We start from the raw sequence: 13824 nt of genomic DNA on the forward strand, positions 1-13824 counted from the left end.
CAGGAAATTACGCTGATCCCCGCAAGAGACCGCCCATCGCCGCAGGGGTTTAAAATAAAGTACTGAAGATTACAAAAGGTAGGTGAATCAAAAAAAAAAAACAGGTGGCATTATGAGATATATTAACTATAGGCAACAGAATGGGCAAATGTTGTATTATGAGTGCAGAACCCCTTTAAGCTTTCAAACTCATCTCAAGTGCAAGTGAAATCCACCTGAAGGCAAACTGCCCATCATCACAGGCCCACGTAGGGGATATCTCTAAATAACACTAATGTCCCTCAGGTCCATTGAAGGCAAGCCTTGTTCTGCAACTTTATTTTTCCAATAAACTAAGAGTTCCTAATTATATTTTCTGTTCGATGTGTGTCTTTTTAAAAATTATATATATATTTTTTTTATTTCAATTGTTTTTAATAAGTTTTAAGAATACAGATACAAAGCTTAGTGTAGCACCCTCTACTTTAGGTAGGTGCTAGAAGTAGGATTTTTTTTTTATGTTCAGGTAATTTTAATCAGGCCTAGCTGGACTGGGGGTGGGCTAGAGCAGCAGCAGGTGACTAACAGCATCATCTTTCAGTTACCTCCCTCTAGAGGCTTCTAGAGGATCCTAGAAGAGAGGAGGAGAAAAGAGGTAGAGCTATCTGAAGGTGTCTCAGGGAGCCCTGACCAGTCCCCAACTAGGATTGGCAGGTGCCCTCCTTGACATACCAAGGGTCAGCACAGCTGTGGAGGAGTTGTTTGGTGGAAGAAGCTGGAGATGGAGCACTAGGTTGTCGGCCTTTGAGGCACTCCCCATTCTGACCTTGGGCCCGTGGGGTTCGGGTGCAAGTTGGAGCCATTCTGGGTAACAAAGAAGGATTTTGGACAGAGAGGGGCCGAGAGACAATGGGAGCAAGTGCAGCCAGGAGGGCTGGTGAGTGACATGCACAGTTGGGAGAGCTGGGGAGGCATGCCAGAGCGGACTGGGAGTGTGCAGTCTGAGATGAATGTAGAGCCGGCAGGAGAGACTGTGATGTCATGGGCAGTGGAGCCGGGCGGCTGCAGTCAGGAGGGCTGGCAGGGCCTGAAGAGGACTGACTGGGAGCAGTAGTCCACCATAGGACAGCTAGCATTAAAAGACATTTCTTTCACTATTTGTAGCTACACTAAAGGGGCCCTTGTGGTCCCTGCAAATGGCAATTGCTAAGGTCTGACCGAGTCAGAGTTGGGCCTACCATGTGCTACCTGTGCCTGGAATCAAGTATTATACAGGAGAAAGAGGAACAGTCTACAAATAAGCGTTGTGCTGGAGGAGGCTGGAGCTCTAGTAGAGCAAATATAGGTTTCAACTGATCATCTTATAGATTCTATTATTGATTCTGGGCATCCCATAATTTCTCTTACCCAACCAAAGTTCAAAATCCCTCATTAAAATACAAAACAAACATAAAGACTGGGCAGAGGTGACAGGTAGGACCACAATATCCAGCAGTCCCTACCGCTACATGAGCAAAGTGAATATTTTTGCTTAACTGGTAACGCAGTTATACTGTGGCAGTTTGGCCTTGCTGCATGAAGCGTCATAGCTATACACTACACTGATACCAGTTCATGTATGTACACTTGTCACTTCCCGATCACCCCCCCCCCCCCCAGTTAACCCCTTTACCCCCTGTGCAGTGTTCATATTTTTTTGATCACTGTACTGGTGTCATTAGTGACACTAATCAGTGTTGGGGTACTTAGTGATAGGCCCAGATAGGTCTTTGGACTCCCCCCAACCCCCCCTAATAAAGGTTTAACCCCTTGACCACACCCTGTCACCTATGATCAATGTATTAGTGTCACGGGTGACGCTAGTTAGTTCTTCATTTTTTTCATAGCGTCAGGGCACCAGTCGTATATTACCTAAATAGAGGTTTAACCCCCTGATTACCCAGCGGTTGAGATATCAGTTAGGTTTTAGGGTCAGATAGGGTCTGCGTCGCCCCAGGCAGCGTCAGATTAGTGCCAGTAGCGCTAACACCCTTTGTAGTATAGTGTCCGAATGGATCGATATCTGACCTGATCAGATCTATACTAGCGTCCCCAGCAGTTTAGGGTTCTCAAAAATGCAGTGTTAGCAAGATCAGCCCAGTTACCTTCTAGCACCTGCGTTTAGCCCCTCCTCCCAGCCCACCCCAGTCCACCCAAGTGCAGTATCAATCACTGTCACTTACAAAAACACTAAACACATAGCTGCAGCTTTCGCAGAGTCAGGCCTGATCCCTATGAACGCTAATGCCGCGTACACACGAGGGACTAGGTCCGACGGACTTTTGGCGGAGTTCCGACGGACTTTCCGAATGAACGGACTTGGCCACACACAATCATACGAAAGTCCGACGGATTTGAACGTTATGACGTACAACCGGACTAGAATAAGGAAGTTCATAGCTAGTAGCCAATAGCTGCCCTAGCGTCCGTTTTTGTCCGTCGGACTAGCATACACATGAATGGATTTCCGGCGGAGTTCCGGTAGGAAGCAAAGGTCCAATGGAGCAAGCAAAGGTCAAATGGAGCCCACACACGATCGAATTGCTGTCAAAAAGTCTGGTCGTGTGTACGTGGCATAACAGTTTTTTTGGTAGCATCTGAATCAGTCGCTAACAGGCAGGAGCTTTTTTTTTTTCTCACTACTGTACCAGTAAATTTAGAGACTAGGTACACTAGTAAAGAGGCCTACACGTTTCTGAGCATAACAGATAGTGAAGAGGAAGTCACTCATCTGTCAGATTCAGGCTCAGAATACGAACTTGTAAACAGCAGTGGCTCCATGACAGATAGCTCTGACAACAGAGTTGTGGTCCCTGCCAAGGTCAGGCATACCAGACCTCGTTCTTCTGCTGTCGTTGATGTGCAAGAACTGCAGGGCTCTCGTATGGAGCAGGGAAGTACTAGTGTCGCTCATCCTTCTGGCGAACTGGCAAGCACCAGCGGCCTAGTACATCCTGGTCGTAGTCAAACCAGCACTGCAGTAATACATGGTGACGTGGTGATTCCCATAAGTGCACTTCAAGCTGGTGCCGTAATGTTCCACAGCCACCAAGAAAAAGACAAAGACAGGCCCATAGAGCCCATAGTGCCCTTCCCGCTGCATTTGCCAATCCTAATTGGGAGCCCACCACTTCTGCAGCACCCGCACTTCCTCCATTCACTGGCCAACCCGGAATTCAGGTGGAAACAGTTGATTTTAAGTCACTTGATTTTTATTCGCTGTTTTACACGGAAGATCTCTAGAGTGCTACTTGTATTCTACAATTTGTATGCTGGTCAATTCACCACCGCTAATCCCCAGTTGACCCTTGCTAGAGATTGGAGACCTATTATGGACTCGGAATTTAAGACCTTCCTGAGCTTTTCCCCCCTCATGGGCATAACTAAAAAGAGTGAGTTGCGATCATATTGGTCCACTGACCCAATTCATCATATGCCCGTGTTCTCTGCCTCCATGACCAGGACACGATACGAACAGATCTTGCGGTTCATGCACTTCCATGATAATGTACTCTGTCGTCTTCGGGGTGACCGTGGATTTGATCAGCTCTACAAAATTTGGCCCCTCGTAAACCACTTCAACCAACAGTTTGCAGCCTTGTTTACTCCCCATCAAGTTGTCTGCGTTCATGAGTCCCTGATTACAGGGCAACAGGCTATACATATAGTTTGATGGTTTATAAGGGAGGAAATATTCACATAGAGCCAGAGAACTCCTCAGACTGCATAGGAAGCGCTAGTAAGATTGCGTGGGTGTGGGACTTTATCCCCCTTATTCGGAAAGGGGTACCACTTGTACATTTACTACACGAGCGTGCCACTTTTTAGTCACCTTTTTGATTATGGTATTGGCGCATGTTGCACCGTGCAATCTAATCACCGGGGCTTCCTCCACCGGCTTGTAGAATTCCGACTTAAATGGGGTGGGGGGAGGGGGGTAGAGAGAGCCTGCTTGAAGTGTAATAATTTGTTAGCAGTGAAGTGGAGGGATTCACAGAATTTTTTCTTTCTGTCCTCCCTTCACACAGATACGACAGTCCAAATTCCTACGGTGACTGGTGTTGTGGAGAAACCCCTCTGTGTCCATGAATACAACCTTAATATGGGAGGGGTGGACCTCAGCGGCCAGTTGTTGGTCCTGTACCTATATGCCCGTAAGGCCAGATGCTAATACAAAAAAGTGTCCATATACTTATTTCAATTGGCTCCGCTGAACGCTTTTGTGCTATACAAAGCTTCAGGAGGAACTGGATCCTTCCTAAAATTCCAGGAAGAGATTGTCAGAGCCCTTCTGTTTCCAGATGGTGCTGTGGCCCAACTTCCCAACGCAAATGCAGTGAGCCGGCTGCATGAGAGGCATTTTCCATATGTCCTCCCTGGTACCCCCACCCAAAGAACACCCCAAAGAAGAATTTGTGTCTGCAGAAAACGCGGATTTAGGCAGGACACTCGCTTTTATTGTCCCTCTTGTCCTTACCAACCTGGTCTTTGGATCGGTGACTGTTTCAAACGCTACCACACACTAGTTGAGTATTAGTGTAGGGTACAGCACCACACAGTCCTAGGCACACATATACAGGGTCTCGAAAGATGAGATGACCATCACATTTTGAGAGACCCTAATCTGCAACATACAGTTTTTATAAAAGTGAAAAAAAAAAGAAACACACAAAAACACAAAAAAAGTGTAGCTCTAACCCCCGAAGGAGCTGCTGGTTTTATTTGGGCTTTCTGTTACCTCACCTGTTCGCCTCTCTGTTACAGGGGTCCCGTTGGAAAGTAGCCCAAATGATGTTGAATCCGACACTTAGTCCTTTTCTTTTACATTTATTCAGGACAAGCACAAAATTCCTTAAATAGAATGTCAAAGGATAAAGGGGGAGTTCAGGCACCTAGTAATTGCGATTTAGAGGTATTGGTCAGATCCAGAGGACAAACAGCTCCACAAATTGGATCCAACAACCATCGGATAGGCCCCTCTCACTTGACCTAGCAGCCGATGAGATTCTCAACAAAGTCTCTGCCACAGACTTGTCAAATGAACTGAGAAATGTTGAGAGTTTTAAAGAACTACCATACAGTACCAGTTTCTTTCAGCTGACCCGGCGATACTGTTTGTGTATTGATCCGGGTTGCATCCTCCAACTGAATTTTCAGGCTCCTCCAGAGACCCCAGCCTTGCGCTCGGTCCTCTACTAGAAAAGTCCTCCTCTGGATCCTGCGCTCCCCGCAGGCCAGACAGCACAGGACCACCCCTGGATCAGTAGCCCCCAAGACTTTTCTGGGCTCACCCTCTCAGTTGCAGAGCCCTGGGCCAGCCGGGGGCTTTGAGCTATTTTCGAGCAAGAGGTGGTATTCAATACATCCAGCCTGCTGCATTTCCACACTTACTGGCGGTGACAGTGACACCTATGGTCAAGTGGGAACCAGTGCAACCCAGCTGGACTGGCACAGAAACCAAAACTTTTAGGAAACAGCCTGAGCCAGTTTCAGCTTCAGACAACTAAATTTGAAAAAGAATAGCGTCTGCCCATTAGGAGTGGGGCGCTACATACTCCCCCATCCGCATTAGACGATGTCCCCATCGTCTGGGAAAATAAAGACTTTCAGTCGTGAAAGTCTGCCACCTGAGCTCAAAACTTGGATAGGGAAGGGAAAAGGAAAGGTAAAGCGAACACACAATATATTTGAACAATTTCACATGTAGACAAGTTACATAACACATAACTCCCATCCTCTAACTATCTAAACCACCCACTCTCCAGCAGCTTGATAGAAGATCTCGTTGCATTCCTGAAACAAAACACAGAAAAACAGAAGCATATAAAATGTACGTCTATAGGAAGCAAAGCCCCATTTCAAAAAGAAATGACACTTTCTTTCCAATATATTTAACTGTGTGTCTAAGTGCAAGAGTCCAACCTGTTGCGCAAACCTCCACTATCTATTGGCGAAAGTGTTGAAAGACAACAAGTCCTTTAGTACCTTGGCCAGTAGATAGTCTTGACCCGAAGCTTCCTTCTGGGAAACCTAACACTATCTAGCTAGTCCCCACAGTCCTTGTATTTTGAGAAAAGTTCTTCTTTTAGAACTGGCACCAAAGAAAAGTCACTGTGATCCATTACCAATAGAAACGAGGATCTGGTAAAGTTACGGCTTTCCCTTTAGCATCCACAGTTGTGATGAAATACACAATATTGTCCTTTCCCGGCCAGAAAATAATTACTTTATCCGCATAAATGTGCCTCCCGTAACTCCAGTGTTGAAGACACCCGGTAAAACGATCATCCATGCCGGGAGAACATCCTGGCTTCCTGAAAGGTTTTGGTACTTTCAAATAGTCCCAAACATCATCGGCATACCAACGTTCTCTGTTTTGTTCGATCTCTTGCATGGCCTCTTTAGGAACGTAAGGGAATTCCAGCCCATACTCGGTAGCTACCCGTTTATTTAGCAGCAGCTGTGATTGGGCAAGTCTAGGTAAGGATTGGGCACTTCCCAATCTGTGAGGTACACAAGAATTTGGCGACTTCTGTACCATGGCATAGACAGGTAATTTCTTTGACCCGAATTAACTATTATCTTTGGGCAAAGTCTCACTAATGGTAACCGGGGTTTCCGCACGAAGCGATGCACTCCCCGAGTTCAAAGTTAGCCAACCAGACACATTACATGTTGCAGCAACATCCTCAGCGTTTGCCCACAACATCTCTTGGGACATGGTTTCAAACAAGTCTTCGTCCTCAGATATGTCCGACAAAGAGTCTATCTCGGAGTCCCGTAACTCTTCTGCCGGTAGATATCTGCAAACAGTCCCACTAGGTAAATTTTCCTCAGAGTTCTCACCCGTTCCTGTGGTGGATTCCTCGGGAGCGATCACTTTTTTCGAATCCTGTCCAGGCAATCTCCGAGGTAGGCCTCAACTGCGGCTGTGGGAGACTTTCACATATCCCACCTTCTTTTGGGTGGATGCAGGAAAGTGAGTAGTGGTGGAAGGAGCAGCTTCCATGATGCCCACAGTTGTTCCTCTGATGGCAGTAACAGTACCATCTCCCTCAGAAACATTGGTTGTAGCAGTTGGTTTGGAAGATGTAGGCCCGGCCACAGGAGTAAATGTAGTGGTCTCCTCGGTGCCGATGCCCATAGCCCAGTCCATTCTATATGCAGGAAGTGGCACGGTAGGCTGCCGACTGCGAACAGGTACTCCCCACAATGCAAACATCGGACAAATGGACGGGGTTTGCGACCAGTCCTTCACCCCTGTTGCACAGCATGCCCAAGGCCTCAACATCTCCTGTAGTATACAGTATGAAACTCCCCTCCAGTCTCAGGCTAATCCCTGTATCTATCAACAGCATTCCAGGCAGTCTGATACTTGTAGTGGTACCCACAGAGAACATCCTGGGTCCCATAACTGGTCCTGGCATTCGGAACTTATCCTTTAGCGAAAGATCAACTCTTTCTTCAGCGTCTCAACACAGACACGCCTCGTGTAGCAAATAGATAGAGAAGACTCCTCCTACTGGCTCATCTAGTCACGTAACTCGTAGGATTTTCTTGACTCCGCCCACAGCTCACATACCAGGTAGTGACCTGCAATTAACCCTTTGTAAAGAAAGAATGGCACAGTCCAGAGCCCTCTATTGCGTAGACTTCCAACAAACAGTTTCCTCGAGTTGCGAGAAAGGTTGTGCATACAATGCCAGGACAGTTCAAACCCCCCCAAATGACACCCTTTTTGGAAAGTAGACACCCCAAGCTATTTGCTGATATGCATGTTGAGTATTTTGCAGATCTCACTTTTTGTCACAAAGTTTTGAAAATGGAAAAAAGAAAACAAAATACATTTTTCTTTTCTTTCTTCATTTTCAAAAACAAATGAGATCTGCAAAATACTCACCGTGCTTCTTAGCAGATACATTGGGGTGTCTACTTTCCAAAATGTGGTCAACTATCATCTAGTGACAACTTTGTGAGAAAAAAAAATAATTATTAATTTTCCCGCAATTTGTGGAAAAATATAAAATATTCCATGGACTCAACATGCCTCTCAGCAAATAGCTTGGGGTGTCTACTTTCCAAAATGTGGTCATTTGTGGGGGTTTTGTACTATGTGGACATTCCAGGGCCTTCATAACTGTGATAGGTAGTGAGGAGTAAAATCACAATTTTACGCCTTTAGAAACCATGAAGGCGGTGCTCGGGTTTCGGGGTGCCGTACGCGGCTAGGCTCCCAAAAAGTCTCACATATGTGGTATCTCCGTACTCAAGAGAAGCAGCAGAATATATTTTGGGGTGTAATTCCACATATGCCCATGGCATGTTTGAGCAATATATCATTTAGTGACGACTTTGTGAAAAAAAAAAACAATTATAATTTTCCTGCAACTTATGGCAAAATATAAAATATTCCATGGACTCAACTTGCCTCTCAGCAAATAGCTTGGGGTATCTACTTTCCAAAAGGGGGTAATTTGGGGGATTTTGTGCTATCTTGGCATTTTATGGCTTTCGAAACTATGATAGGTAGGGTTGCCACCTTCTCAGAGCACCCCTTACATCAGTGTTCCTCTTTACACCAGAGGCAGCAATGTTCCCCCTTATATCAGAGTCCTCTCCGTACATCGGAGTTCTTATTGTTCCCCCTTAAATCAGGGTTTCCAGAGCATCCCTTATGTCAGCAGGGCTGCTACAGGGATTTTTGACACCCTAGGCAAAACCTAATTTTTCCACCCCTGACTCCACCCCATTTTCCCTGCCCATGTGGCAGAAGGCGCCGCTATACAGGAAGCATTGGCTCTTCTTCCTTTATGCGTTGGCTCCAGTGCTGCTCTGCAGCTCTAATTACACTACTCCGCTGCCTGAGACTGAGAATATCCGTCGGACCAAATTTTCCAACTTGCCGGAAATATTTTCCGACAAAATGCTCCGATCGGACATACTCCGATCATGTGTAGAGAATTCCGATCGGACAAAGTGCCACGCATGCTCAGATCAAATTCCTACATCAAAGCTATTGGCTACTAGCCTGAACGTAGTCCCGTCGTAACGAAATAACGTCATCACGTTCTGAACTATCGGATTTTCCGACAACTTCGTCCGACCGTGTGTATACAACAGTTTCGGACAAAATCCGTCGGGCAAAATCCGACGGACAAAATCCGACGGATTTGGTTGTCGGAATCTCCGACCGTGTGTACAAGGGCTGAGGGAAATCTGCAAGTTGAGATGTAAAGTTGAGATGCGCTCCCGACCCACAGGTACGTGCTTGTGCCCAGCCGTGCCATTCTGCCGACGTATATGTGCAGGAGTCGGTCCTTACTGTAAGTGCTTAAATATGGAATCAGGGTTTAATGATAGTTAACAGTATTCATTTATAAATCTGGTCTGGCTGCAGTGCAGGAGAAGTTCCACTAGATGGTGGACTAGAAGAGGAGAAATGATTACCTGAGCTTGATGTAGTAAAAAGTAGTCAGACATGGAAAGGAAATGTAAAGTAAAAAGTAAAGTAAAAGAAGCAGCAGGATTAAGACAAAGAGCAAAAAGGAAGGAGCACCGTTCCAGAGTTCTACCCCCTCCCAAGCTCCTAGTATTGCCCCTTTTAGAGAATACAGAATCAAGTATCATTTTGTGGTGCTAAGTCATTTGCACGGAATTTGTTCATGAGACCAAGAAAAATAGTAAAATAGAGTCCCTGTAGTTGGCAACAATAGATCCATTCCAGCAACAATAGACCCCCAACAGCCAGCAGCAATAGACCCCTCCCTCAACAGTAGATACCTCCCAGCAACGATTGACCCCCAGCAACATAAGACCCACCCCTAGCAACAATTGACACTCACCAGCAATAAAATAACTTCCGAGCAACAATAGGACCCCCCCGCAAAAATAGATTCCCTCCAGCAATAGATTCGCCAGCCGCAAGCATCAATAGATCACCCCCCAGTTCCCCTTGTCATTACATAGACACAGTGCTGGAGGTACCGGTGTCCCATCATATAAGGTCCCCCATCAGATAGTGTCCGCTGTGTACTGCGCATGCGCAGTACACAGCAACGCAGATTCCGAAAATAGCCGAGGATGAACGGCGCCAGCGCCGTGAGTCCAGGTTCTAGCCCCACCATTCAAGTGGACATAGAGTAGGAATAAAAAAAGTGCTGAGCGCAGCGAGGCCGAGCCCGGCGAGCGAATCTCGCCCACGAGGGGCCCTCTAATTTTCACAACCCTATGTCCGCTTGGATGGGGGGGCTACCACCTCCACTCATGGCGCAGGCGCCGTTCAGCTTCGGAGATTTTCCGAAGCTTCTTCTACGGGGCGGACACTATGTGATGGCAAGACACTATCTGCCAGAAAACCGGAACTGCGTTCCCCCACCTTCCCGCTGAAAAAAAGCCCTGCGTGTGTGACTTACATATGCGTTTGCTTCTGCGCGCAATGGGGGTGATGGGGGCGCTTTCAATTTTTTTTATTTATTTTATTTTTTATTTTTACACGGTCTCATTTATTTTTTTTGATAACTTTTATTTATTCCTATTACAAGGAATATAAACAGAGATCAAGGGTCAAAAAGACCCCAAATATCTCCTTTTTTTAATTTCAAAAGCAAAAAAAATGAAAAACATTTTTGATCTTTTGATTTAAAATAAAATAAAAATTACTTCAACCCTGGACTGGATGTGACGTCATGACATCGCTCCGGTCCTTAAGGCCATAGAGGCCATCAAAGACGATCTGGTCTCTTATCGCTTCTGTGACCAGCTGGCTGCACCATCGGATAGTTTTTTTTGGGCGCACCGGTAAAAACGGTAAGCTTAAGAAACACCGGGGAGCAGCGAGAGGGGGTAGGGTCCCCTCCCGCCGCTTCTGAAAGCGTTCCAGCGGCTCATGAGCTAAAAAAAAAAAAAAATATGGGGTAACTCCAGAAAACCACTCTAAGGCCGCAACATATATATACGTACAGTATTGCGGTCTTGAAGTGGTTAAGAGAAGATCTAAAGTCAGTAGAATATTATACTAACTGGCCATTCCCTTTTTAGAGATACAAATTCCAGGTATCCATGTAGCACCAGATGATCTTATTTCATACTAAAGTGGGCAAGTACAACATCTTTACATAGTTCTTTTCTCCTACAGCTCCCTGCCGAAGCTCCTACATTGAGGCTGGGTTCACACCGCTGCGGGGGGAGAACCGGATGTGATTCGCACAGCAAATCACATCCGATCTCCGTAGCACTGCGAGTTCAGCCATACAGATAGTATGGCTGAACTCGCAGCTGTCCCGCAGCAAACTCGCACAGGACCCTTTTTTGGGTCCGCAACGGAATCGGATCGCATGGGGGTTCACACCATGCGATCCGATTCCTGTGCGAGTCGGCAGATCGCACTGCGATATGCCGACGGATCTGGGGGTGTCATTAACATAACATTGACACCCCCAGCCGTCCGCATAGGGCAGTGTGAACTGCCGGCGGGAGGTATGCGATGCGGGAAAACGCCGCAGATTCGCGGCGTTCCCGCATCGCAATAGTGTGAACCTAGCCTGAAGGTCCTTAGAGTGAGGCCATCTGTGAAGAGATCCAGGGTCAGTGAGTGGGCTGGATACATATAATCGCAGCCTGAAAGGATACAACGTTGCGGAGAAGAAGATGCTTAGGAAGGAAATTAAATCTCTGCTGAAAAATAATACTACAGGTATCAGGAACATCGCAGGTTAAAGTGGTTGTAAACCCTTACAACACACTTTGACCTACAGGTAAGCCTAGATTAAGGCTTTACTAGTGTAGCCAGATAACTTACTTCCCCACCAATACATGTATACACTAACTATTACCTTAAAATGAATACACGGACACCTGGTTGGATGAAAATGGCCTCAACGGCCTTTATTAAATAACAATAAAAAACTAAACTTTATTTTAAATATTTTCAACAATTCAAAACTTGTAACATCTTCCAGTTACCCAAAGACCACTAAGTAATTTTTTTGGCTGTTCCCTGACGACCCCTTATTACTTTGAGCCTGTGATCCCTCTTCGTCAGCATCTGTCCCCAGCCGCCAACTCACCTCGAGGACTCACTAACTGACCACAGACCCCCCAACACATGTTAGCCATTAATCTGGACTGACACCAGACCAAACATAATGACTCCATTTCTGGCATGGGTCCCAACCTTTTCAAGTGACCCATGCATTTCTACATATATATTTCCATATATATATATATATATATTGTAAGGGATCTTCCCGGGGTAGGGTGTGTTTGGACACAGTTCACAGCAGACTTGGACTTTATAAAGTAGAACTTGGCGTTTATTCGTGGTACAAACAGTCCAACAAACAAAGTATACAGCAACACCGTGCTTCTTGTGTATAACAGGCACAAAATAATAACAAAAACAAAACAACCTAGCCCGGCTGGGCGCTTACTAACAGGTTCTTCTCACCTATCTGACACTTATAAACACAGCGTCTTTCGCCTGGATATCGCAGGGTGGATGTTAGCTCCAGCACTGGCTGTGCTTGCAGCTTCCTCAAACACACAGACTGTTCGTTTCCCTGGCTGGGAGCAATCACCTGCAGACCTTGCAGAGCCTTTAGCTTCCCAGGCTAATTAGGATCAAAGCTCACCTGATCCCAAACCCAGAACTGGATCGGGGGATGTGGAATGACAGGTCCCTCTACCAAACCTACCTGCCATTCCATATAAACCCAGGCCCGGCAAAATTAAATAACAACTCAGCAGCATATCGCTGCTGAGAAACTGATCCATCCTGGATTTACCATCTCACACTGTGTAGCAACCTAGGTGAGATGTACACCCCCTCGATCACTTCTCCAGTGACATGTCTACATATTCCCCCCCTCTTTTTCAGACCGGAGGGCTGAGCCTTTTGTCAAGTCAGTTAGTGGAGCAGCAACTGAGGCAAAGTTCGGCACAAATCTACGGTAATAACCCGTAATACCCAGGAAAGCTCTAACCTGTTTCCTTGTCAGGGGTCTAGGCCAATTCTGTATTGCCTCAATTTTATTTAGCTGTGGCTTAATCAACCCTCTCCCAATAATGTAGCCCAGATATTTGGCCTCTTCTAGGGCTAGAGCACACTTCTCGGCATTTATGGTCAACCCTGCATCACTTATGGCATCCAACACGGCCTGTACCTTACAGAGGTGACTTTCCCAATCAGGGCTAAAAATGACCACATCATCGAGGTAGGCAGCTGAGTAATCACGATGTGGTCGCAGAATCAAGTCCATCAACCTCTGGAAAGTTGCAGGGGCTCCATGTAACCCGAATGGCATCACTACATACTGGAATAGCCCATCAGGGGTGGAGAATGCAGTTTTCTCTTTAGCCTCACCAGAAAGTGGAATCTGCCAGTAGCCCTTTGTGAGATCGAGGGTGGTTATGTACCTGGCGTTACCCAACTTCTCAATCAACTCATCTACCCTGGGCATAGGATACGCATCGAACTTGGAGATCTCATTCAACTTTCTGAAATCGTTACAGAACCTCCAAGTTCCATTGGGCTTTGGGATTAGCACAATTGGGCTGGACCATTCACTCTGTGACACCTCAATTACCCCCAGAGCAAGCATACGTTTTACCTCGGCAGATACGGCTTCCCTACGTGCCTCGGGTATCCTATAGGGCTTAAGGTTTACTCTGCTTCTAGGCTCAGTTTCAATGTGATGATGGATGAGGTGTGTACGCCCTGGGAGGTCAGAGAACTTGTTTTTGTTTTTCTGTAAAAAATTCCTGAGCCTCCTGTTTCTGTGACACTGATAGAGTATCACCTACCTTGAC

This window comes from Lithobates pipiens, unplaced genomic scaffold (genome assembly GCF_037356315.1).
Source record: "Lithobates pipiens isolate NorthernLeopardFrog02 unplaced genomic scaffold, aLitPip1_a1.2 Scaffold_22, whole genome shotgun sequence".
NCBI classification, from domain to species: domain Eukaryota; kingdom Metazoa; phylum Chordata; class Amphibia; order Anura; family Ranidae; genus Lithobates; species Lithobates pipiens.